We start from the raw sequence: 25,530 nt of genomic DNA, 5'->3' as shown, positions 1-25,530 counted from the left end.
AGCAGTGAACAATCATATAGAATCCCTACATTGTGGAAACAGGCTACTCATCCCAACAAGTCCACACCGATCCTCCAAAGAGTAACCCACCCAGACCCATTCCCCATATTTACCCCTGACTAATGCACCTAACCTAGGCATTTAGCATGGCCAATTCACCTAACCTGCACATCTTTGGATTGTGAGAAGAAACCCACACAGACACAGGGAAGAATGTACAAACTCCACACAGTCAGCCGAGGCAGGAATCGAACCTGGGTCCCTGGTGCTGTGAGGCAGCACTGCTAACCACTGAGCCACCGCACTGCCCCATTGTGTGTTTGACCATGTGACTGGAGAACATTTAGAGAAATGCCAGGAGGACATTGTGACCTCCTCAGCCCTCCAGCTTTTTGACCACACGATGAAGCAAACTCGATACTCCAGCCACATGACATTCCTCAGCTGCTGTCTTTACAAACATGTCAACCCTCAAGACCTACAGGTACATTTTAAACTCTCCAAATTTGGACCCACCTTTGCCCATCCCCTGACTCCCTTCCCAGCCCTTCTCCATCCCTTCCACTGCTCCCTGCCACCAACGGGGGTCATTCCTCCCACTGCCCAACCAGGTCGTACCCTCTGCCTGTCTTCACTATCCCCACCTCACCACCCTGCCCCCGCCACCCCCTTTATCTGTAGCTCCCCCCACACCCACCCACAGTCCTTAAGATTTACACCCAAAACGTCGACTTCTCCACCTCCTGATGCTGCCAGGCTTGCTGTGTTCTTCCAGCCTCCTGCCTTATTACTTTGGATTCTATAGCATCTGCAGTTTCTTTGTCTCTAACCAAGGAGGATAACACAGCAGCATTTGGAACGCTGTTAACGCGTTACTGCCTTTCTGTACCATACCAGACTTTTGAAACATGGTTCCAGCAGGCAGGACTTGGCTGCGTGTCTAACAGGCTGACGGCTTCTTGCTGCTTTGACACAAAAGAGTATTCCAGATGAGTCATGCCCATCGGAAAGTGAATGGGGAATGTTGACTCTACTCAGTCTACTTTAGCATGGGAAAGCTGTCACCACCCCCACCCCTACCTCCCCCCCCACCCCCCCCCCCCCCTTCCCCCCCCCCCCCCCCCCCCCCCCCACCCCACGTCATTCCAAACTTAGAGAAATTACAAATAAATGAAAAGGAAAATGCTTTAAGGCCTTGTTTTTTTTCTCTCCAAGTTTCCTTTTCTCTGGCACTGAAACACTCACGTTTTTGTGCCAGTTGCCCACATAAGTGCAAATGCTCGATTACTCCCACTCTGGCTGTTTCCTCAGGAGCATTTTAGCCACAGTGCCAACCCTAACCCTAACCCTAACCCACAGTATAACTTTCAATGAGTGAAGGCTTGCCAGGGTCACTATCAAATGGAGCCACCAAAATGCCAGCCTTTGTCAGGGCAGGCCATTGAAATGTTTTATTCAGAGGCTGAAGTAGCAGAAATGAAGGTTCAGATGAAAGCCAGCTCCACTCTAGCTGTGTATTAGAAAGTGGTGACATGAACTGGAAAGGGTGATCTCCATCAGCCTTCCCCTCCTCACTGGCACAACGCAGTGTGGATCTAACGTGGAGACGACCAACATCATTGAACCTGCTTCAGACATCAAAACAGGAGTCCATATGCTCGCAGACTCATAGCTATATCTTGGGTTCCTCTTCCCTGATACCAGTTTGTAGAGTCACCATTGCCCCAGAGGAACATCGAGCTGCTCTCTCATTCGAGAGAGACAGGACTGGCAGTGGGTTTAACCTGAGGGTCACCACACCTCAGGCAAAGGGAGAGCTTGAGAAGCTGGGATCTTCAGGAGTGACCTCAATCAATACTGGAATTGAACCTGCGCTGTTGGCATCACTCTGCATTACAGACCCCCAGCCGTCCAAGCTAACCAAAGTATGCTTTCCTTTATTGGTCAGAGTATTGAGTACAGGAGTTGGGAGGTCATGTTGCAGCTGTACAGGACATTGGTTAGGCCACTGTTGGAATATTACATGAAACTCTTGTGTCCTTCTTATCAGAAAGATGTTGTGAAATTGACAGGGTTTAGAAAAGATTTACAAGGATGTTGCCAGGGTTGGAGGATTTGAGCTATAGGGAGAGGCTGAACAGATTGGGGCTGTTTTCCCTGGAGGGTCGGAGGCTGAGGGGTGACTTTACAGAGGTTTACAAAATTATGAGGGGCATGAATAGGATAAATAGACAAAGTCTTTTCTCTGGGGTCGGGGAGTCCAGAACTAGAGGGCATAGGTTTAGAGTAAGAGAGGAAAGGTATAAAAGGGACCTAAGGGGCAACATTTTCATGCAGCGGGTGGTGTGTATTTGGAATGAGCTGCCAGAGGAAGTGGTGGAGGCTGGTACAATTATAGCATTTCAAAGGCATCTGGCTGGGTATATGAATAGGAAGGGTTTAGAGGAATATGGGCCACGTGCTGGCAAATGGGACTAGATTAGACTGAGCTATCTGGTCGGCAAGAATGAGTTGGACCGAAGGGTCTGTTTCCATGCTGTACGTCTCTATGACTCCAAATGTCTTGTGTCCCTTTAATGATAGCGCTGCCCTGTGGTCCTTTGGGATGATGGTAACTTGACCTTGACTTCTTTCTGTCGGCCCACTTCACCTGGGAAATAAAAGCAGCCAAAGAGTGATGATGCCATCAGAGATTTCCCCAAAATCTTTCAGAATTCCCAGCCCAGTGGACCACTCCCCTTCGCTGAGATTGGCTTCTCCCCTGAAGATGCTGTGTCAAAAGATCAGAACAAACTAAGGGTCAATTTTGGTGAATATCATGGATCGTTTCCCTCCGTGTGGCCTGGTGAGATTTCTCCGGCTATGTCCTCAAACCTGCCTCATGATCTGTGTGCCGTGCTCACCCATTCACCTCGGGCAGACATACCCGTCACTGCCAGGATTCCTCCTGGTATTCCTGGCAACAGCACCTTCATTAAAACCCATCCCTACATTGGGGCTCAGTCCAGAGCTGCACTGCACTGTTCACGTGAACATCCCAGACACGCTGGGCAGAGGGAAATTGGTGCCCATTTTTTTGATAGGGAGCTGGAGGTGCTGCCAGACCAGGTGGTGCAGAGGAAGCTCATCATCTCTGCTGCCTTACACTCACTCAGTCAGCACTGTAGCAAGCACCTCCCACCAAGGCTCACGCTCTGCTGCTCTCACTCCTGAATGTAACTCGGTCTCACCCAGGCAATCTCTGCACACCACCAACCCTGCATGCCCTGGGCAGTGCCTACTCACTCACAATGGGCACCCCCTTCAACTGTGCCAGGCACTTCCATCTTACTCAATCCTTCTTCGTTTCATTCCAGGAGAAAAATTGGGCAGAAAGATCGAACAGGTGGCTCCTTATCCCCTTACTCCCAATGAAGAGAGATGGCTGATGCTGTCTGGCTGTCCTTGGACTGTTATCAGGGGCTGTTCTGTGCCAGAGCCCCCTGACTGAGGGTGACCCTATTGACTTGACTGAGGATGCTCCCCTTCGACTTTGAGACTTGGCTGTTTGGTTGTTGCACACACACTGTGTTTACTGTGTACACTGATGGCAGAGGCTGTCGATGTGAGACTGATGTAATACTGTGGTCCAACAGCAGGTAAATAAACCATGAAAGAAATCTAGTGTTGTTAAAAACCCGAATACTTCACAGTGTCATTCTATGCAGACAGTTCCCACGTTTACATTCCCCAACTACATGTGACTCTAGTTCACCCTTTATTGTTGATTATCAATCATCCTTCATGCAACTGCCCTGTCAATCCTGTCTACATCCCAATAATGAGAAAATGGAAAATAAAAAAAACTGTTAAAAATATTACTTCTCCCCAGACACTATCTGTGCCTCAATGGAGACGTTTTGCAGAGGGTCAATGCAGAGGGCCTGCAGGTTTGGTGGTGTGCAGAGATTGGCCGGGTGAGAGCGAGTTACATTCAGGAGTGAGAGCAGCAGAGCATGAGCCTTGGTGGGAGGTGGTGCTACAGCGCAAATCACTTGGAAAGCTTTGCTACACTCAAGGTGCTAGATAAATGCAAATTGTTGTGGTTGTTGTCATTCTATCAACATTTCCTATTCTGATTTTCATGTCCAGATTTATAACCAAAGCTATTGATGGAAACCAGGCATTTTGCAATTGTCTAATGGCACCAGTTTCACAATTCCCAATTTCTCCTCACTCTGTGCTGGGGCAGAACTATTTAATTTTCCCAATCTCCAATAAGATTCTCCATTGTTCTGAATGATTATGGATAAATGTATTCTGTAAAAAATAAGAGCAATTTAATGAAGACATGCTCCTCCACAATATATCTGACGTTGAATGGGGTCTCTGTTACCGAAGAGTTAGCACTCAAGCAGCCTTGGCCTCGTTACTCCAACCAAGAATTGCTTCTTCCCCCACCCCCTCCCCACCTTTACAGAGTTTTCTCAGGCCCTCCTTCCCTGCCTGCTGCATGTGAGTGGTGACAGGAAGGCTGGGCTATTCACAGAGTCATACAGCACAGAAACAGACCATTTGGCCCAACTCGTCCATGCCAAACAGGCATCCTCAACTGAGCAAGTCCCAGTTGCCTATGTTTGGCCCATGCTCCGTCTAAACCTTCCTATCCTTGTACCTGTCCAAATGCGTTTTCCACCCGCCTTCACCACTTCCTCTGTCCCTGGAACTTTTCAGTTCTGGCTGCAGTGCTGACATTTTCCTTTCACTCTCACAGACAGGAAAGCCTCGGGGAACCATCATGCATCAGTTTCAAGGTACAATCCAGGGAGGTGAGCAGGACTGGGTGGGTACTGAAGGGGTGGCCAAAAGTGTTACCCGAGAGGGAAAGTACTCTGCAGGTGCTTCCCCCCTTAAAAAAAAATCTGCATGCTCTAATTTTTTAAAAGTATATTTTCTTTGATTTCATTGAAAACTGATGCAGCATCATGAGATAACAGAACAATCTAAACAGTGAAAAGTTAATATTTTGCCCACAACTTTCAGACTGTTGATAGCACAGGAATGTCCTGGGTAACAGATTAAATTGAAAGTTCAATGTCAGGAAGAACTGTCAACTCGGGTTACTGGCCAACAGCAAGTCAGTGTGTAATAGTCTTGTCTAAGAAAATAAATCCAGTGTTTTAACAGGGCCTGGAACCTACAACGTTCTAGCTCAGTGGCAAGAAGGCTCCCGCAAACCCATTGTAACTGAATCACAGACAAGATTACAGCACTAAACAAGGCCATTTGGCCCATCATGCCTAAATCAGCTTGTTAAATGAACATCATGACTTACTGCCAATCTCCTGTTTTATTTTCATTATACCTTTCCACATTATTTTTATCCAACTTATCAACTAATCCCTTCTCGAGTTCCTCAATTAAAAATGAGCTCAGAATATTAATACTTCAGTTGGTGGACTCAGTGGTTAACACTGCTCCCTCACAGTGCCAAGGGCACAGGTTCAATTCCACCCCAGACGACTGTGAACTAGCCATGGGAAATGCAAGGTTACGGGGATAGGTTAGAACTGTGGGTATGGGTAGGATGCCCTTTGGAGGGCTTGTGTGGTCTTGATGGGCTGAATGGCCTGCTTCAAAACTGTAGGAGTTTTATTAAAATAAATCCAACTTCACGTTGAATTTTGGTGTTTGGGTATCACAGTTGGTGAGCAGTATACAATGAAGAAGGTCGATGAAGTGCAGAATGGGGTCCCAGCTTTAATACAGGAAGTCAAAAAGAAAAGTTCACTTTTTCCAGTGATTATTCTGATCAAGAACATTTGGGAAGGTCTGATAGTGGAAGATCAGATAAAACATCCTAAATATCCCAGAGGTCAGCAATGTCTCTGGGATAGCTTCCCCTCGGAGATAATTGCTGGGAGCAAGGGGCAGGAAGTGGGACAAAATCGGGTAAAGCTGGGGGGGCTGTCTCTCAAGAGCAGGCCGCTGGAGTTTTAAATGTGCTAACCAAATGTTTACACAGGTACGTCTGTGTATTACTACAACAGTGTATGTAACAGAATGGATTGCAGATTCCATTCAATGGAGAAAGGTGAAGCAGCATAGTTAAACAATGGAAATCACAGTATCACCAAAAAGGCATGTGGTGCAACTAACATCCACATGTGGCCTTTGTGCAGAAGTGTTGAGGGAAATTGCAATGAAAAAGGCAAATGAGATTCTGAGGATAATCCATTAATCTGAGTCTGACTTCACTTGAATGCTATACCAGCTCTTGCACAATCCATTCCATCCTGCTCCTCAGATGCTGCCTGACCTGCTGTGCTTTTCCAGCAGCACACTCTGGACTCTGACCTCCAGCATCTGTAGTCCTCACTTTCTCCCCAACTGGTCATCAGCCTGATGTAATAGTAGAAAAACAATTCCCTTGAACTACCACCGAAACTGAGCATTTTACTTACAAAGAAAGGTATGAAAATGTTTCCACATGAAACAGAAAAGCTTAGAAGTTTAACAGGTATCTAGAAAATTATTAAGGGTTTTGAGGCTGTGAAGTTGCTTCCATGGCTTTGAGGGTAAATAATAGAATTTTTAAAAAATTTGTTGTGCTCATGTGTAATAAGGGAATGACTGATTTAGGATTATTTTTGGCTTTCAAATATGAAATGGGTGTTCTGGAAGTTAACAGATAGCCCTTTGATTCTCCTAGCAAGCTGCAGTTATATCACTGGAGACAAGCAATGGATGTAGGAGATCATAGCCTTGGAATCCAAACTCATTTCACGAAGGAATACTCTGAGCTTCTCAACGTCAGAGGATGTGAGAATTTCATCTCTCATGTCATAGAGTAAAATGTTAAAGGGCTGAATGAATTGAGCAAATCAACTTCCTCCTTCCACTTCAGGGTCCAGTGTTGGCCTGTGTCCAGCTGAAACACCAAAGAAACATTGTGAGAAGTTTACATCAAGGACAGAGATCTTCACTAGCCACATTCCAGCTTTACCATTCTCTTACAAGTGTTGGGGCTAAATGAACTAGTTAACATTTGCATCAGTTAATCTGGGAAGGTTGAATACTAATTGTCTGGTTGTTTACAGAAATGACATAAACTGCCACTAAAATCTGAGCTGGATTATTTAAAGATCCAAACTAGTGTCTGCGTATAGACTGGGTTGTATGGCTATGTTTTTATCAGACATATAGACTTGAGTTTGACATTATCAAGGGATGATGAACACATTTTCACTGAATAACTAAAGAATAGAAGTCATGATTTGGAGATGCCGGTGTTGGACTGGGGTGTCACCTGATGAAGGAGCGTCGCTCCGAAAGCTAGTGTGCTTCCAATTAAACCTGTTGGACTATAACCTGACGTTGTGTGATTTTTAACTAAAGAATAGAAAGGTATGTGGATCAAGTTAGATGAAGAGCTGTAGAAGCAGGGGCATATAGAAGTCAAAAACTTCCTCAGATCTTTTAGCTCAAATGGCATGTTCCTGTACTATATTTTTTACATAACTCAGTATCAGTTAATATATAGAGGGGTTGTTGATGACTGAAACTTACCAGTTACATATAGGAAGTTAAGGGAGGCACTGGACATGGTGCTGCAGATAACAGCTTTATTGTTTGCAATATAGAGCAAGGGAAAGGACAAAAGCTCCATAACAAATAATGGATTATTTCCTAACTTCATAGAATTGTAGAGCTTCCCAGTACTGAAAGAAGCCCTTCAGCCCATCCAGTCCATTCCAGTCACCAAGCACTTGTCTACTCTAGTCCCATTTTCCAGCACATGGCACATAGCTTTGTCTGTTATGATTTAATTGATCATCCAAGCATTTCTGAAATGTTGCGATGGTTCCTGCCTCTATCCCCTTTTCAGACACTGAGTTCCTGTTGGCCACAATCCTCTGGGTACAAAAAATTCTTCCATGAGTCCTCTATAAGTCTCCTTCCCCTTATCAGTAAACTCACCAACACTTGCCTCACCCCCACACTGATTACTGACCTTTCAACTGAGGCAAAATGTTTGTCTCTAACTACATTACCTATGACCCTCAAAACTTTGTACAACTCAATCAGACGCTTTTTTGCAAATGTGCTGTTTCCCCTGCAATGTAACTCTGGATGGAGTTCAATGATTCAGAATTTCTGCATGGCGGGTTATGAAAAAGCCCCTGCTTCCTCCTTGCCAAACCTGTAACTACATTTTCTTGCAGTGAGAAGGAGGACACAACTATGATCTAACAGACGGGAAAATAAATTAAAATGACCAACAACTTGAAAAGAACTGACAACTCGAAAATTGCATTTGCATAAGATGGGAAGGTAAGAGCTTCTCAATTTATTCTAGTATAACATATTTGTTGTTAATTCCTAAAGAATGTTGGTGGGCATCTTCAACAACTGCTGCACTGAGGATATAAGCTCGGGAATGCCAGGATTCTGAGCATGTGATGCTGAAAGAACAGTGGCCAATGTGCAAATCGCGGTGGTGTGTGATTTGAAGCACTTGCACTTTGATTGAATTTTCATAGCATTGCAGCTCTTGTCCTATGTGCTAGCAATATTGGGGCTGCGAGAGGTGACTGATGGTGAGTTGTTGTGAGGCACACAAGAGCTGTATCGAACGCAGCTAAGTGGACGGAGTAGATATTAAACCCATTACTAAAGCACAGATCAAGCAGACCAATTTGTTCTGTGTTGCATTGCTATAGTCTCCACCCAGCAGAGTGGAGAACACTGCGTGACGATCTTGATTTGAGCTTGGCAAGTGGTAAAGAGATTCCGAAAGGTGGATGTGAGCCTCTTAATACATGTTAATATGCGTTCAGTTGTGCTCAATATTCATGCACTTCATTTGATTGACAATGACCAGTATGTTTATATGTAAAAGACTGCATTTTCTTACCCTCAGAGTGACTGTTCCAATTTAAGTAACTCCAGTAACAACAAATGTTTTATTAACCAGCACCTTTGGCACCAGGAGTGTGCCGTTTGATCGAATATTTCGGATAATCAAGAGGTGCACATATCGTAGAAACACACACTAAGAAATGTAACACAGAGGGTATGCACATCACTGTTACAGTTTATTTACAGCATAAATCACTTAAACAAAAATGCAACTTTACCTTCAAGAAAGCTTACTGGCAGAGAGCCTTCTCAATCACACCCTCAACCGGAGACTGAGGTAGATCGTAATAAATCAGTAAAGATCCAGTATTTCAGATATATTTTTGCTACTTTATTGAGAGAGCCCATTCATAAGATGCTAAATAAAACAAAGTTTGCTGTTAAAATATAAATAGTTATTTACTGTCACACACTTGTCCTGGGTATTCAAACTGTGACTCATTCATTTTGTATACACAATTGCACATCGAAAGAGCTCGTGTGTAGTTTCTTAGATGAGTTGATATTTTGTTGGGTAATGAGGATTCCCAGTGAGCTGTGAGATCTGTTGTAGTCAGTTTTCTAGAGGTTAGTTCTGAGGTTAGGGTTAATTCAAAATTGAATTGGAACTCTTCTCCCACTATCAAGGTCCAATTGTTTATTATCTTGGCTGGTCAGAGGGCTTGCAGCTAGTCCAATGGTTTGCTAGTGGAACCCTATCTCTGCACAACAGCTTCTCGTTACTTCAAATCCAATAAAGTGTGACATGTACAAGATCAAAATTCTGTTTCAAAAACACAACTGTCAAATACATATTCATTCAGTTTTGATGTTTCTTTTGTTCACATTCAAAGAGAAAGTGAGCTGACTGGAATGCTATAGAGTTCTTGGAGAAAGTGAGGACTGCAGATGCTGGAGGTCACAGTCAAAAAGTGTGGCACTGGAAAAGCACAGCCGGTCAGGCAGCATCCGAGGAGCAGGAGAGTCAACGTTCTGGGATAAGCCCTTCATCAAAAATGTGGGGGCCCCCCAAGTGGGCTGAGAGATAAATGGGAGGGGAGTGGGGTTTGGGGGTAAAGGTAGCTGGGGAGGTTATAGGTGGATGAAGGTGGGGTGTGATAGTCATAGGTCAGAGTGGAGGGTGGAGCTGATAGGTGAGAAGATGGACAGTAGGACAGTTCAAGAGGGCAGTGTGGAGTTGAAAGGTTGGATCTGGGATGAGGTGGAGGGAGGGGAGATGAGAAAATCACATTGATGCCATGTGACTGGAGGGTCCTGAGATGGAAGATGAAGAATTCTTCCTCCAGGCTTCAGGTGGCTAGGATTTGGAGGTGGAGGACACCCAGGACTTGGATGTCCTTGGGGAGTGGGAGGGGAGTTGAAGTAGTCAGCCACAGGGTGGTGGGGTTGTCGGATGCTTGTGTCCCGGCGACGTTGGTGTCCTGTCTCCCCAATGTAGAGGTGACCACATTGAGAGCGACAGACACAGTAGATGAAGTGTTTGGATGGGCTGTCGAGTTCTGACAATCTATCCTTTAAAAGGAATCAAGAGTTCCCCGATGGCTGTGAATGTCCACATTTAATTAGACATTAGCTTAAGAATCAGTGTGGCCCCAGGGGTCACAATGCCAAGGGTCACATGATTTTCAGCTGCTATTTTAACAGTCTGTTTGTGTTCAAGATTTTTGAAGTACTGACGAGATGCTCATCACATACTGGAACATGGCTCTTGTCTAGTTCAGCTTCAAAAAATAGTTAACACGAGGAACATGACAATGGCAATGTTATTGAAGATCACAGTCAGGTAGCTGGATCTGTTTCTTGTTTGACATTCTGCCATGACCTGGCACCTATTATAGAAATAGAGCCGCAGAGTCATACAGCATGGTAACTGACCTCCCAGTCCAACCAGTCCATGCCGACCATAATCTCTGTGGTGATGCTGTCACTTTAACAAGGTGATTTTGTCCTTGGGTCTTTTTTTTAAAGAGAAGTCGTAAAGGCAGAGGTACCAAGGGATCTGGAAAGAGCCCAGTTTAACAATGGCAGGGGAGTGGCCAGTTCTGCCAGTTCCGGATTTTTCTCGCTTGGTTTTAGCTGTGGCAGTGAGAAGCTGCTGGAGTCCAGGAAGGTTGCAGCTTCAGCAGATGATTCCTGACTGACTTTCTCCCTGAAATCTCTTTGGAAGTTGTTCCCTCCTGCTTGTAAGAACCTGTGTTTCAATTCACCTTTTTGCCAGGGGGTGTGTTTCTGGGATGTTTGCAGGATTGGAACAGCTCCTTAATTACGTTGCTGTGTCTAGTTGGTTAAATTTCCAATGGTTAAGCTCTTCTAAATTCTGTTTCGTTTTGTTCACGTTTCAACTATAGTGTTTAAATAAATTCTGTTTATGGTTGTTACAGCAAGCTATTACATTTTACAGTTGTCAGCTACCCACGTGCCTCGATTAATAGTAACAGAATACGCTACAACAGAAGAGCATGCGTTTAGGAGCATGATATGCTTCAGGTGATCTGAGGTAAGATGGAGTTGCAGATCTATATGTGATTAGGTCACATGTTCTGCCTTGGTGATGATATCATGAGTGTGCTGTCGAAAACCTGAGAGCTAACACAAAAAGGCAGGCACCATGCTTCTACTCCTCAGCCTGTCGCTGGACAGAGAATGCCAAGGGCTGTGCACTCATGATTGAAGTGTTTTGGGCCCCTATCCAATGAAAAGTCTACTGGCATTGGGGCCAGTTCTGAGAAAGTTCACTCCATTTGTTTTCTGTGTGGGGGGGGGGGGTTCTGTATCATGAGGAGAGGTTAAGTAGCTTGGATTTATACTCATTGGAGTTTAAAGAATGAGAACAAATCAGAGGCCAGCAGCAGTTCTTGCTCCTTGGTATTACTGCTCCTCCCAGCCCCAGCAGGGGGCAACCTGCCGCCTTGTCATCTCCCTGAGTGGTTTCAGGCTCACCCTGGGTGACTGGGTTACTGAGGTAGCACTAGGCCCTGGAAAGATATTAATACATCACTTAAGGGTCTCAGTTGGCAGCTGGGCAGAGCCAGGCTGTGAGTCTTTCTGCCACACATTGGATGTTAATGGGGAAGGTGGGAGGTTGGTAGGATGCTTGCACAGCATTCTAGATTCAATGCCCTCCCAGTCTCCAAACACACACTGAGAAATTCCAAATAATTCCCCCATGCCTATATTTGAACCTCCTTGGGTGGTTGCTGAGAAACACAAGTCACTATATAAATGCAATCTGTCTTCTTCACACCTGTTGAAGTGGCAGTCAAGTATGACACTACTCATTATGTACTGTAGTGTCAGTGGTAGAAATGTTATTTGCAATGAAATATTCCAGATGCCTTTAATTATTTATTTTGAGCAGAGAAAGTAGAGGCAGGCTATTATCCATCATTTCTGACCAGCTGAAAATGCAAGGATGATTTATTCAATCTTTCCTCTTTCAAATGTGCATGACCATCCACTTTATTAACATATCCACACAACCCATCCCATCTGACCTCGAAAACCTGGCAAAGTTAATCCTGCGTGATGCCTGACGCAGGAAAACAAGTCAAAGCAGGTTGACTCACCAAATATTGTTTTAAACAACGTGCGAGATGTTCAAACAAAACGAGTTTGGGAATTAGCCAAATGCACAGGAGACTGTATAAAACCCATCGACTGTGGGTGACCTCCTTCCCTGCAAACAGGCTTTGCCATTCTCTGCAGCCACATCCTATTGCCGTCAAGATCTTATAAAACGGTGGGGGGGCGGTGGGGGGGGGGGGGGTTGGGATGGGAGTGGAGGATGGGGTGGGATGGGTTTAAAGCTGAGCTTGGCAATTCCATCAGTGCCAATGCCCAGTTGGTCATTCCTCAGGACACGCGCCCCCTCGACTTTCTTACCATGGGTGCTGGCAGGTGGGACTAGATTGGGTTGGGATATCTGGTCAGCATGGATGGGTTGGACTGAAGGGTCTGTTTCTGTGCTGTACATCTCTATGACTCTCTGACCCGACCTGGCATCTTACGTATTGGGGTAGGTTGTGTACATTGACATCTACACTCACCTCTCCTATGAGAAGGATGGTGTTGACAGCTTGCTCTGTCTAAAGGGTTCAATGGATCAAATCTTCTCTGCTGTCCCAATGGATCTTTCCTGAGTTTAGCTGGGTTTATTTTAATGCAATATTGGGAGTCCCAAGAATGGCACAAGGCAGCACACCAGGACTAATCCATGTACCGTGCACTGTATGTGGCATGATTTCCATTGGGAAAGGTCCAGCCAACTGTGGCAATAGAAATGATTTTGAGGTGAGTCTTTCCCTGACCCACCTTCCCTCTGACTGGTTAATTTTAATGCTGTTAAGAAAGGCAGAAACCCACAAGAAAAGGTCCTGCTACATTAAAGGTTAGGTTTCCAACCCTTGAACAGCCAAATTTAAAGGTTCTTTCAGTTGTTAACCAATAGGTTGTAAGAGACTCATTTAAAAACCATTCCAATATGAAACATAAAAGCTAGTTTGAAATTATTCCAAACAAGTGAAAGCGAGCAGTTTTATGCTGCTATGCTGTGCTGTGTTACTTTCCATTACCAGGAGACACTGTCTTAAAGCCAAAAACATGCCTGACTGCTGCACAAATGTGGTCCATGAATAAACCACACCAAGCGGGAAGGTGATGGCCCAGTGGTCTCGTCACCAGATGAGTAATCGAGCAATCCAGGTGATTTCCCAAGTTTGAATCCAAATGGTGAAATTTCAGTTCAATTCAAGACCTGGAATTTAAAAGGTCTGTTGGTGACCCATGAAGTGACTGTGGCTAAAATCCCCTTTAGTCTGACCTATATGTGACTGCAGACTCTTAAACTGCCTTCTGAAATGTTGGTGCATCAGTCATAGAGGATGCTAGCCCAGTCAGTGATGTCCACATCTCACAAATGAACAAAATGTAGGTTATTTATCTCAGTAACTAGTGGATCATACTCAACCAACCTGTGTTTTCAGAAAGCAGTGTTTTGACAATTGGGCAGCACTTGCACTATGGTAAATACAGTAACAACTAATTTAAGATTATCAGCGGAGTTTACAAGGTTGCTTACCTAACACTTGCTAGAATCTACGTTTGTAGGCACCTGTCCTCTGCAGGCAAATGTAACATGTCCAGACATTATACTCTATTTCAATTAACAAAAATATAGTGGAGAATAGCTCCCAGGTCCATTTCATTGAATCCCTACAGTGTGGAAACAGGCCCTTCAGCCCAACAAGTCCACATTGACCATCCGAAGAGTAACCCACCCAGACTCATTCCCCTTCTGTATTACCTCACATTTACCCCTGACTAATGCACTTAATCTACACATTCCTGAACACTCCCGGCAATTTAGCATGGCCAATTCACCTAACCTGCACATCTTTGGATTGTGGGAGGAAACTGGAGCACCCGGAGGAAACCCACGCACTCTCAACTCCAAACCCCACACAGACAGTCATCCGAGGCTGGAATCGAACCTGGGTTCCTGATGCTGTGAGGCAGTAGTGCTAACCACTGCGCCACCCCTTAAAAAATTAAAAAAAAAACAAATTTTTATCTCTTTTAGTTGTTTTCAGTGAGAGCTTTCAGATGTTTCAGTGAGAGACCACTTTTTACAACTAAAACTAATAAAAAATATGATCTGCGAAGCCAGATTCCTGTCTGGGATCTGACTTGTCTGCCTGCAATCGCCATGTTCCTGGAATGAATAAAAACACATGTAAATTAAAATCCTCCATTAATATTCTCATAAATTTCTGACAAGCTCCCTCCATTGCTTCCTTTATACGCAATCCTACCGTATGGTTACTGATAGGGCCAGCTTTCACAAAGTGGCTTAAGATGGCCATTAGCTCGCCCTTCACTGAATAGCAAAAGATAGCTACTTGCAAATATTGCTGACAACAGCAGTTTTCCTCTGTCAACCAAAAACATCAGATAATAAAACGACATTTTCAAGATAAAAATATTTGAACAATAGAACAGTCATAACTAGATAAAACAATGGCAACTTTCGAGGTCAGATGACTATATTTGACATTTGATTCAACTCTGTAAACCATAGATAAAAAAATTCTAGATCTCACATTGTTTAATCCATAATTAAAGAACCAAATTAGTTCATAAAAGGATTCAAACCAGACAACAAATGGTTACCAATGACCACAAATCTTTCTCTCTCTCTACCTTTTTCTCTCTCTTTTTTTTTAAAATACAGAAAGTTTAATTGGAATGTGTTAAACTGCATAACTGTGTTGAGACTGATCAAAAGTCAATATTCTTTTGTTTTACCTGTAATGAGAAGTTGCTATTTTATTTTCAGTTCAGAAAAAAATTGCTCAGAAAATAGTATAAAAGTTTCAAAAACTTAAAAGTTTAAATCTGATTGAGTCACATGCCTGTCCTTGTGAAGCCTGTTGTATAATACATTATTTTCATTGTTGCTCTGATTTTTATGATTTTCTTATTTGATTTTCAGATTTTTTTTATTTGTCATGGCAAACTTTAACCAATCACAACAGGTTTGTCAATCAATCCACAGCCTTTTCAATGTGGTATCTCTGATTTCTCTCTTTGAAATTTGGCATGTGACTTGGTGAATGCAAGCCAAAAATGTTCACCAGCAGATCTCTTTTTTTTTGTGATACGCTGTTTTATTGTTCCACCTTCATCTTTTCCCCATCAACCTCCAAACAGCATGATAAACATCAAGAGCAGATTTGATGGAGGTATTCAAAATGTTTAGCATTCTTATAAAATGAACTGACCTGGTCCACCAGTAAGTAAAGGCCAATAATTTAGCATTATCACCAAACAGCAACATCTCATATGGACTGTTTGATTGTTCTGTGTTTGATCGTGTGTGTCTGTTTCCTATGGATATTCACTGTTGCTGACTGGATCAGCCAGTCTCCCTGTGAGAAAAGTAAACCAACTATAGAAACTGCTGGAAGCAAAATGCTGTAAGCGTGAAGCAGGCTCTTTAAAACCTTTGGAATAAATTCCTGTTATACACATCGAAACATTTGTGTGATCTGTGCATAGATCTGTGATAAAAAAATCTACAATATGATGGCAATGAGGATAATGGCAAATAGCTCAAGTGTATTAGCTCCTCTGCTTTTCCATTCTTTGTAAGATGATCCCCCTGCAATGCCGTGTGCTCAGGGGATTTGGCCGTTCAAGACCTATTTGCTTGCTAGGGATGGACAGTCAGACGTAAGAGTGATCCACAAGAAGGCAATGATTGTACAGGCTAAGAGCAGGTCAGTGAATATTCGATCAACTCACAGGAGACATGTTTATGTTGAATATAGCAGTAAGTTCTCTCAAAAATGACTTCAGGCCAAAGAAACGTCTGATAATCCTACGCAATACATTTAGCCAGAGATGGAAGGTGAATGGTAGGCTCATTAAGCAATAGATGACAATATGGTGGCAATTGGTATGTGCATGTAAACTGGATGCATTAACCATCAAGCTAATCTGTGATCAATTAAATGCTCTGTGATACTTATCTATTGAGCATCATGAATTCATATGCTTTTCCCCATACCTTTGCACATTGGTTTCATTTAAAGAATCAGCTAATGACTTTCTGAATGCCTCAACTGAACCTGCCTCCACCACACTCCCAGACTGTGCATTCTGGACTCAAATCACTCACTGAGTAAAAAAGGATATTCTCACATCACATTTGCTACTTTTGAAAATCATTTGTTCCCTTATTCTTTATCCTTTTATGAATGACAGTTTCTCCCTAACCATTCTTCCTAGCCCCCTCGTGATTAAATAAGGACTTCTGTGACAATCTTCCATCTTAAGATGACTCAATTCTTCTAGTTTTGGGAGTTGTTAAAGTTTCAGTGCTCTGTGAAATATCACTTTGTGATAGATTCAGGTTCAATGGAGCTAAAGGCAGGAACCTTCAGTGGGGGTAAACCATTTCGATAGGCATAGCTTCAACATTGAAGATCCCACCGAAACACACATTAACGTTAGAGATTTTACACGTGACATCCTTTATTATTTACTGGACTTGGGAAGCCTAAGAGAAATTGCATGTTCCTCCCATCAATACATCAAAAGAGTCATAGTGTTGTACAGTATGGAAACAGACTCTTTGGCCCAACTTGTCTATGCTGACCACATTTGCTTGCATTTGGCCCATACCCCACTAAACCTTTCCTATTCGTGACTGTCTAAATGTCTTTTAAATGTTGTACTCATCTCTGCCACTTCCTCTGGCAGCCCATACACACACCACCCTCTGTGTGAAAAAGTTGCCCCTCAGGTCCCTTTTAAAATCTTTCCCCTCTCATCTTAAATCTATGCTCTCTAGCTTTGCACTCCTCTACCCTGGGGGAAAGAAAACTTTTGCTATTCACTTGATTGAGTTTTTTGAAGAAGTAACAAAGAGGATTGATGAGGGCAGAGTGGTAGATGTGATCTATATGGACTTCAGTAAGGCGTTCGACAAGGTTCCCTATGGGAGACTGGTGAGCAAGGTGAGATCTCACGGAATACAGGGAAAACTAGCCATTTGGATACAGAACTGGCTCAAAGGTAGAAGACAGAAGGTGGTGGTGGATGATTGTTTTTCAGACTGGAGGCCTGTGACCAGTGGAGTGCCACAAGGATCGGTGCTGGGTCCTCTACTTTTCGTCATTTGCATAAATGATTTGGATGACAGGCACAGTTAGTAAGTTTACAGATATCATCAAAATTGGAGATGTAATGGACAATGTAGAAGGTTACCTCCGATTACAACAGGATCTTGATCAGATGGGCCAACGGGCTGAGAAGTGGCAGATGGAGTTTAATTCAGGTAAATGCGAGGTGCTGCATTTTGGGAAAGCAAATCTTAACAGGACTTATACACTTAATGGTAAGGTCCTAGGGAGTGTAGGTTCATAGCTCCTTGAAAGTGGAGTTGCTGGTAGATAGGATAGTGAAGAAGCATTTGGTATGCTTTCCTTTATCGGTCAGAGTATTGAATACAGGAGTTGGGAGGTCATGCTACGGCTGTACGGGACATTGGTTAGACCACTGTTGGAATATTGCATGCAGTTCTGGTCTCCCTCCTATCGGAAAGAGTTAAAAATCACACAACACCAGGTTATAGTCTAACAGGTTTAATTGGAAGCACACTAGCTTTCGGAGCGACGCTCTTTCATCAGAAAGATGTCGTGAAACTTGAAAGGGTTCAGAAAAGATTTACAAGGATGTTGCCAGTGTTGGAGGATTTGAGCTATAGGGAGAGGCTGAACTAACTGGGGCTGTTTTCTCTGGAGTGTCAGAGGCTGAGGGGTGACCTTATAGAGGTTTACAAAATTATGAGGGACATGGATAGGATAAATAGACAAAGTCTTTTCCCTGGGGTGGGGGAGCCCAGAACTGGAGGGTATAGATTTAGGGAGAGAGGGGAAAGATATGAAAGAGACCTAAGGGGCAATATTTTCATGCAGAGGGTGGTATGTGTATGGAATGAGCTGCCAGAGGAAGTGGTGGAGGCTGGTACAATTACAACATTTAAAAGGCATCTGGATGGGTATATGAATAGGAAATGTTTGGAGGGATATGGGCCGGGTGCTGGCAGGTTGGACTAGATTGGGTTGGGATATCTGGTCAGCATGGACAAGTTGGACCGAAGGGTCTGTTTCCGTGCTGTACATCTCTCTGACTCTAATTGGTGTCAACCCAGATAATGTATTGAAGGTGTTAGCACTCTGTGTGCTGCTCTCTGTGTCATAATGATTAGACTGATTCTAATCTAAAAATGAATTAACAGAATCTTACATGGATTCATGCAGTTTTTGAGCAGAGTACAAGTACAAATTCACCCCACAACCTTATATATGTATGTGTGCATGGGTGTGTGTGTGTGTGGGTGTGAGGGGGGGGGGTGGTGTTGAGAGTGTCTGTGAGACAGTGTATATATGTGTGTGTGAGTGTAAAGGCATATAAATCTGTGTGAAGGTGCATGTGGGAGTATGTGTGTCTGTAGGAGTGTGTGAGTGTTTATCTGTGGGAGTGTGTGTCTTTGTCTGTGTGTGTTTGTATTTGTGTGTCTGTATAGTGCAATGTTACACACACACACAGGCACTCCTACACATACGCGCACACAGACACAGACACACACTCCTACAGAGACACACACTCACACATGCACCCTCACACAGATTTATACCCCTTTACACTCACACACACACATATACACTGTCTCACAGACACTCTTAACCCCCCCTCCTCACACATACACACACTTATGCACACATACACATATAAGTTTGTGGAGTGAATTTGTACTTGCACAGTTACATTGTACTTTGCTCAAAAACTGCATGAATCCATGTAAGACCTCACATAGAAATAATATATCCTCATAGCGATATAATATATTCTCATATAGATAATATATCCTCACATAGATAATATATCCTTTCTTGATATATATATTGTCACATAGATAATATATCCTCATAGAGATATAATGCATCCTTATACAGATAATATATCCTAATAGCGATAGAACATATCCCCATATAGATAATATATCCTCATAGTGAAGTTCTCAGCCCACCTCATTATTTTGGTTCTGTACTCTCTGGCTCTCCCCCTGTCTAAGTGGTTGAGATTTACCCCAATATTTGAATGATACTCACCCAATGGCATTGATGTCATTTCACCTCAGCTGAAGACAATGCTTTCTGTTCAGCTTCTGAAATTCCCAGGATTAGACCCATCTTCCAGAATTCTAGAAGCCTCTCTTCTGTACTTTCTTTCTTAAGCCATGCAATTATATTTGTAACCATCCTCTCCCAGCGCAATGTAAGGGGTTTTCCTGATAATAGTACTATTGAGGGCTAACATTTTAACTTGCGCCCCAATAGATGCCCCCTGGTTAATTACTGGCCTTCAGAGAAGGGAACATGCCACATTATCCGGTCATTCTTCCTCCAACCCAGTAGATTTCACATGTTTGTTTCTCACTGTGCTCAGGTAGAATTACTCAGTGTAACAAGGTCAAAACCCATCTAGCTAAGCTTCTACTATCATGATGTCAGCTATGGAATTCTTGAATGAGACTGGAGTGGAGGAGGTTGAGGGGATGACCTTATAAAAGTTTATAAAATCTTGAAAGGTGTAGATAAGGTTAATGGTAAATGTCTTTTCCCGAGGGTGGGGGATTTCAAGATGGGTGGGGGATTTTTTTTAAGGTGAGAGAAAAGAGATTTTAAAAACACGAGGGGCAAATCCTTTACACAGAGGGTGGTTCACGTGTGGAATGAACTTCCTAAGCAAGTGGTGGATGTGGGTACAGTTACAATGTTTAAACGATACTTAGATGAGTACATGAATAGGAAAGGTTTGGAGGGATATGGGCCAGGCACAACAGGTGGGCTGCAACATGACCTCCCAACTCCTGTACTCAATACTCTGACCAATAAAGGAAAGCATACCAAAGGCCTTCTTCACTATCCTATCTACCTGTGACTCCATTTTCAAGGAGCTATGAACTTGCATTCCAAGGTCTCTTTGTTCAGCAAAACTCCCTAGGATCTTACCACTAAGTGTATAGGTCCTGCTAAGGTTTGCTTTCCCAAAATGCAGCACCTCGCATTTATCTGAATTAAACTCCATCTGCCACTTCTCAGCCCATTGGCCCATCTGGTCAAGATCCTGTTGTAATCTGAGGTAACCTTCTTTGCTGTCCACTACACCTCCAATTTTGGTGTCATCTGCAAACTTACTAACTGTATCTCTTAAGCTCACATCCAACTCATTTATATAAATGACAAAAAATAGAGGACCCAGCACCGATCCTTGTGTCACTCCACTGGTCACAGGCCTCCAGTCTGAAAAACAACCCTCCACCGCACCCTCTGTCTTCTACCTTTGAGCCAGTTCTGTACCCAAATAGCTAGTTCTCCCTGTATTGCATGAGATCTCACCTTGTTAACCAGTCTCCCATGAGGAACCTTGTTAAACGCCTTACTGAAGTCCGTGGAAATGAGCTGCCAGAGGAAGTGGTGGAGGCTGGTACAATTGCAACATTTAAAAGGCATTTGGATGGGTATATGAACAGGAAAGGTTTGGAGGGATATGGGCCGGGTGCTGGCAGGTGGGACTAGATTGGGTTGGGATATCTGGTCGGCATGGACAGATTGGACTGAAGGGTCTGTTTCCGTGCTGTACATCTCTATGACTCCATGACTCTAAGTTTAGCTTATGTTCAGCATTGACTGGTTGGGTCAAATGGTCTGTTTCTGTGCTGTATGATTCTATCTCAGAGCTCTGCAGTCTCTCATCATTTAGATCTTTGCCCACTCACTTCCCTTGTCCATATCCTGTTTTGCTTCCTTACGTCCTCTTCACAGTTACTTTGCTCCCTTCCTTTGTGTCATCAGCAAAATTAACACTCAGAGGTCTTAGGGATTTATGTACATGAATGTTTGTATTGGCAAACCAGGTTGATAAGATAGTTAAAGGAGCAGATTGGATCTTTGACTTTGTGTGTAGCAGAAGAGAGTACAAACACACAGAATTTATTTTACAAATTAGGCCTCAGTTCAATGAAGGGTTGTGGAAGTGAACAAAATATTTAACAAAATAACATTGAATTTCTGCCTTGTGAATTGGTAATTATCTGTAATTATGTTAAAGTTAAACATAATCTCGCTTGACTGTTCATAGTTAGGGGGCATGATGTAAATTCCTCTGGAGTTTTGGCAGATAAGCCTCAAATCCAATTACTGCTGAGCCAGAAAATTATTACACAAGCAAATTGGATTTAATTCCTCCACACAGCAAACATAATTAACAGTAATTGTCCAGATCAGTCAATGCCTTATGTACAAAGTCATTCCTAATCAGTATTGACCTAACAAATGGAGGGAGCTCCTGGTCTAAACAGGTTCCTCTGAAACAGTCTCTTTGATGTTATTATATGTAGCAATGAAGCTTGCATTAGGAAAACTGACTCGATATTAATGAGCCCCAAAGCAGGAGGTGATAAAGGTGAGCAATTGTCAGGAGTACCTGTGGCTGGACTTTATTTGGCAGAGATACAAACCTATATAACGTTCCAGGGAAACATTTACTCTATCAACCCACCTGACAATGGATGATGGACTGTGAAGGGACATTCGGGCAACCAACTGTGCTGATGGGAACTGACTGGTTATGCTGGGTGATAGTGGGCTGGTAACTTATCCTCTACTTCCCCATCCTCCAACACCAGTGTTTTAACCCACAGGCAATGGGATCCTACATTAATTATTATAATACTGGCCAATTGTAACATTGGGCATCACCTTCTACAATTTCTGTTATAGGTCAAAAGGAACCCTCCAGCTCAGTCTGCAAAAGTAAGTTTCCCAGTTGCTCCCTTTGGTGGGATTGCTGGTGCTGTGACCTACAGGGATGGGCAGGGAAGTCCTTACCCTTTGTTCTATTGTCTGTTCAAAGCTAGGAACTAATTCACTGAGAACAAATTAAATGGGGAAGTGTTCCAAAGTTGCACTGGAGAGTCAGGTTTTGCTGTGACATGCCATCACTCTCTAAGCAACGTGCTAACTGGGCAGCAAGCTCGGATTAGACAAAAGAGCTCTCATCTTCTCTATGCTTGAAATTCAATTATTTCCAAAGGTCAACCAGAGGTTATAGCACACCTTGTCCCTGGCCATAATCCAAATTGATTCCAGCCATCCCACCTTCCTCCTCCCCCCTAGCTGAATGCCTGGGTAAATTCCTACATGACCTAGTCCACCAATTGTTTCATGGAGCTGGCTAGGTCCAGGTGGGATTCATTTATGGGAATGAGGCATTGGCAATAATCCTCCACAGGGCAAAAGTGAGGACTGCAGATGCTGGAAATCAGAGTCTAGATTAGAGTGGTGCTGGAAAAGCACAGCAGGTCAGGCAGCATCCGAGGAGCAGGAAAATCAATGTTTTGGGCAAAAGCCCTTAATCAGGAGTAATCCTCCACAGCCCCAGGCTGACTGTCTCTCTGTGTCCAATTTGGAGAATCAGAAACCTCACTTCCACCCCCCACTTCGAAATCACTTCCATATCCACCAGCACTAACTTTGTTTGTGTGCTGGTGATTTGCTGTTTTGGACTTTCTGTCTCCTTTGTTATACAAATCAAAGAGCACCACTGATCAGATCAATGGGCCGATTGTTACTCTTGCAGTAATAGATCATTTTATCAGGCATTATGCACGCCTCTTTAGTTTTCAATGAACTTTATCTAATCTGTGGATAAACTCATTCAGCAAACATTAATTGGTACAATCAATGTACTGTATAAAGTTGAGCTGATGAACACATTGCCCTGTATGACGCTGGGCTCTACAGTCTGGCTAATCCCAGTTCTCATTGCTGGCTGTGCTGAGTTTGTACATATGAATCCTAGTGATGATGGTAAAGATACCACAACATACCTCAGGGTCTCTGTTAATAAAAACTGAAACTGCTGGAGAAACTCAGCAGGTTTGGCAGCAACCATGGAGAGAGAGACAGAGTTAACATTTTGAAAGCTTTCAGTTGACTAAAGGGGGTGCAGGAACGAGTAGAACAGATGGTGAGGGTGTGCAGAGCACAAATTGTGCAAGAGATATAAATGCAGAGCAGGTTTTAAGGTGGGTGTTAATAGCAGGAAGTAGGTCAGCTCTGCCAAGAGCAAAGCCATGCTCTCATTGGTGGGGTTTACATGGTGGGATTGGTGGGAGTAAGGGTGAAGCTAATCAAAATGGAGTACAGTGTTCATGCTCTGAAGTTGTTAAACTGAATGCTGAGGTCTGAAGGCTGTAAATTGTTAAATTGGAAAATGAGGATATTGTGCTTTTGTTGGAACATTGCACGGTGGCTCAGTGGTTAGCACTACTGCCTCACAGCGCCAGGGACCTGGGTTTGATTCCAGCCTCAGGCAACTATTAATGTGGAGTTTGTACATTCTGTCTGTGTCTGTGTGGGTTTCCTCCCCCAATTCAAAGATACGCAGGTTAGGAGTATTGTCCATGCTAAATTGCCCATAGTGTTCAGGGATGTGTAGGTTAGGTGCATTAGTCAGGAGTAAGTGTAGAGTAATGGGTTTGGGTGGGATACTGTTCGAAGGGTTGGTGTGGACTTGTTAGGCTGAAGGGCCTGTTTCCACACTGTAGGGATTTTTTGATTCTAGATCCAGGGACAAGCAGCGGAGCAAGATAGCTTATTGAAATGACAGGCACCTGGAAGGTCAGGGTCACTCCTTTGGACGGAGTGGAGATGTTCCACAATGCGGCTACCCAGTCAGGGTTTGGTCTCACCAATGTAAAGGAGACCACTCTGTGCGAAATGAATGCAGTAGACTAGATTGAAAAGAGAACAAATGAAACACTGCTTCACCTGGAAAGTGTTTGGGGCCTTGCACAGTACCGAGTGAGGAAGTGATTGGGCAAGTGTTACACCGTCTGTGATTACATGGGAAGGTGCCAGGGTGGGAGGGTGAAGAATTGGTAGGAGTGACAGAAGAGTGCGTCAGTGTGTGTGACAGACAGAGAAGTCCCTGCACAATGCTGACAAGGGAGGGAAAGGAAAAATATGTGTGAATGTGGTGGAAAAGGCATAAATGGGAAGAGACTGAACAAGAGGAGGAGAAATAGAGTCGAGATAGGAAGAAATGAGTTTCTTGGGGCAGGAGTGAGCTATAACGATGAGTCTGCCAAAGCAGTCTTGTTAATGGATTTTGCAATGAGCACTCCTTTTGCCTATTGCTCTGCGTACCCACGCCTCTCACATAAAAATCATCATTTTCCCGTCCAATTCTATTCCAGTGAAGAAGAATCAAACAGAACTCAATATATTAACTCTGTTTCTCTACCCACAGCAGCTGCCTGTTCTGCTGAGTGTCTCCAGCAGTTTCTGCTTTTCTTTCTGATCTCCAGCATCCACAGGACTGTGCTTTTGTTTGTGTTTCTGGGCCAGGGAGAAGACAGGGTTTCAGCCCCAGCTCACCTGCGGTGACCATTCCTGCTACATTGAATTTCAGGTGAAAAATTAATTGTACTGCTTGATGCAAGAATGGTGAAACATTTCTACAATAACTGAGGGGATTATAGTCTGCACCCCCTGCAAGGGGATGGGTGGTGAATCATTTGTGGACCTGAATTTTTCTCAACGTATAGATCCATACCTAATGATTCCACACAAAATTCCATTTACTAAACAGACACAAATCACACAGGTAAACAGTCAACATAACAAACACTGACATTTGCAGGAGTGCCATTTATATCATGACTTAATGCATTCGTAAGGGATTGAAAAGTATAGTTGTTTCCATTCTCTATGACTCTAAGTTATTTGGACAAGTATGTGGTTTACATATGGACTGCAAGATTCTACAAGCAGTAAATGAAGTAAATCTTCACATTACCTGTGTTTTACATGGTATTGGTCAATATGGATGTGTTGGGCAGAATACTAGGTCTCAGTTTTACTTCAGGACGAGATGTTGTAATGACAATGAGGGCACATGCTCCAGGAAATATTAGGTGCTCTGAGAACTCCCAACAAGTGTCTGAACCATATACCAGATCATGACAGATTCCAGCTCTAACTCCTATCAGCCTGG

The 25,530-nt window shown here is 43.5% G+C and overlaps 1 long non-coding RNA gene across 4 annotated transcripts in view; it reads right to left on the bottom strand.

Annotated features, from left to right (window-relative positions):
* Nucleotides 1-1,195: 1,195 nt before the first annotated feature.
* Nucleotides 1,196-25,530, bottom strand: part of LOC122548450 (uncharacterized) — a 34,511-nt gene continuing 10,176 nt past the window's right edge. Inside the window, exons 3-4 of one of the 4 annotated variants that reach the window (XR_015754387.1) lie at nucleotides 9,120-9,259; nucleotides 6,793-6,910 (exon numbers count right to left, since the gene is read on the bottom strand). This is a non-coding gene — a long non-coding RNA (uncharacterized LOC122548450). Of the gene's footprint in view, nucleotides 2,651-6,792; nucleotides 6,911-8,896; nucleotides 9,035-9,119; nucleotides 9,260-25,530 lie in introns of those variants that run through there. The other 3 variants (XR_015754391.1, XR_015754389.1, XR_006311237.2) reach the window with 3 other exon arrangements.

The sequence above is a fragment of the Chiloscyllium plagiosum genome, unplaced genomic scaffold (genome assembly GCF_037043375.1).
Source record: "Chiloscyllium plagiosum isolate Xiang-an unplaced genomic scaffold, Cpla_swu_hap1 HiC_scaffold_3, whole genome shotgun sequence".
NCBI classification, from domain to species: domain Eukaryota; kingdom Metazoa; phylum Chordata; class Chondrichthyes; order Orectolobiformes; family Hemiscylliidae; genus Chiloscyllium; species Chiloscyllium plagiosum.
The sequence above is the reverse complement of the archived record's forward strand: the minus strand, read 5'-3'. Positions and strand labels throughout refer to the sequence as shown.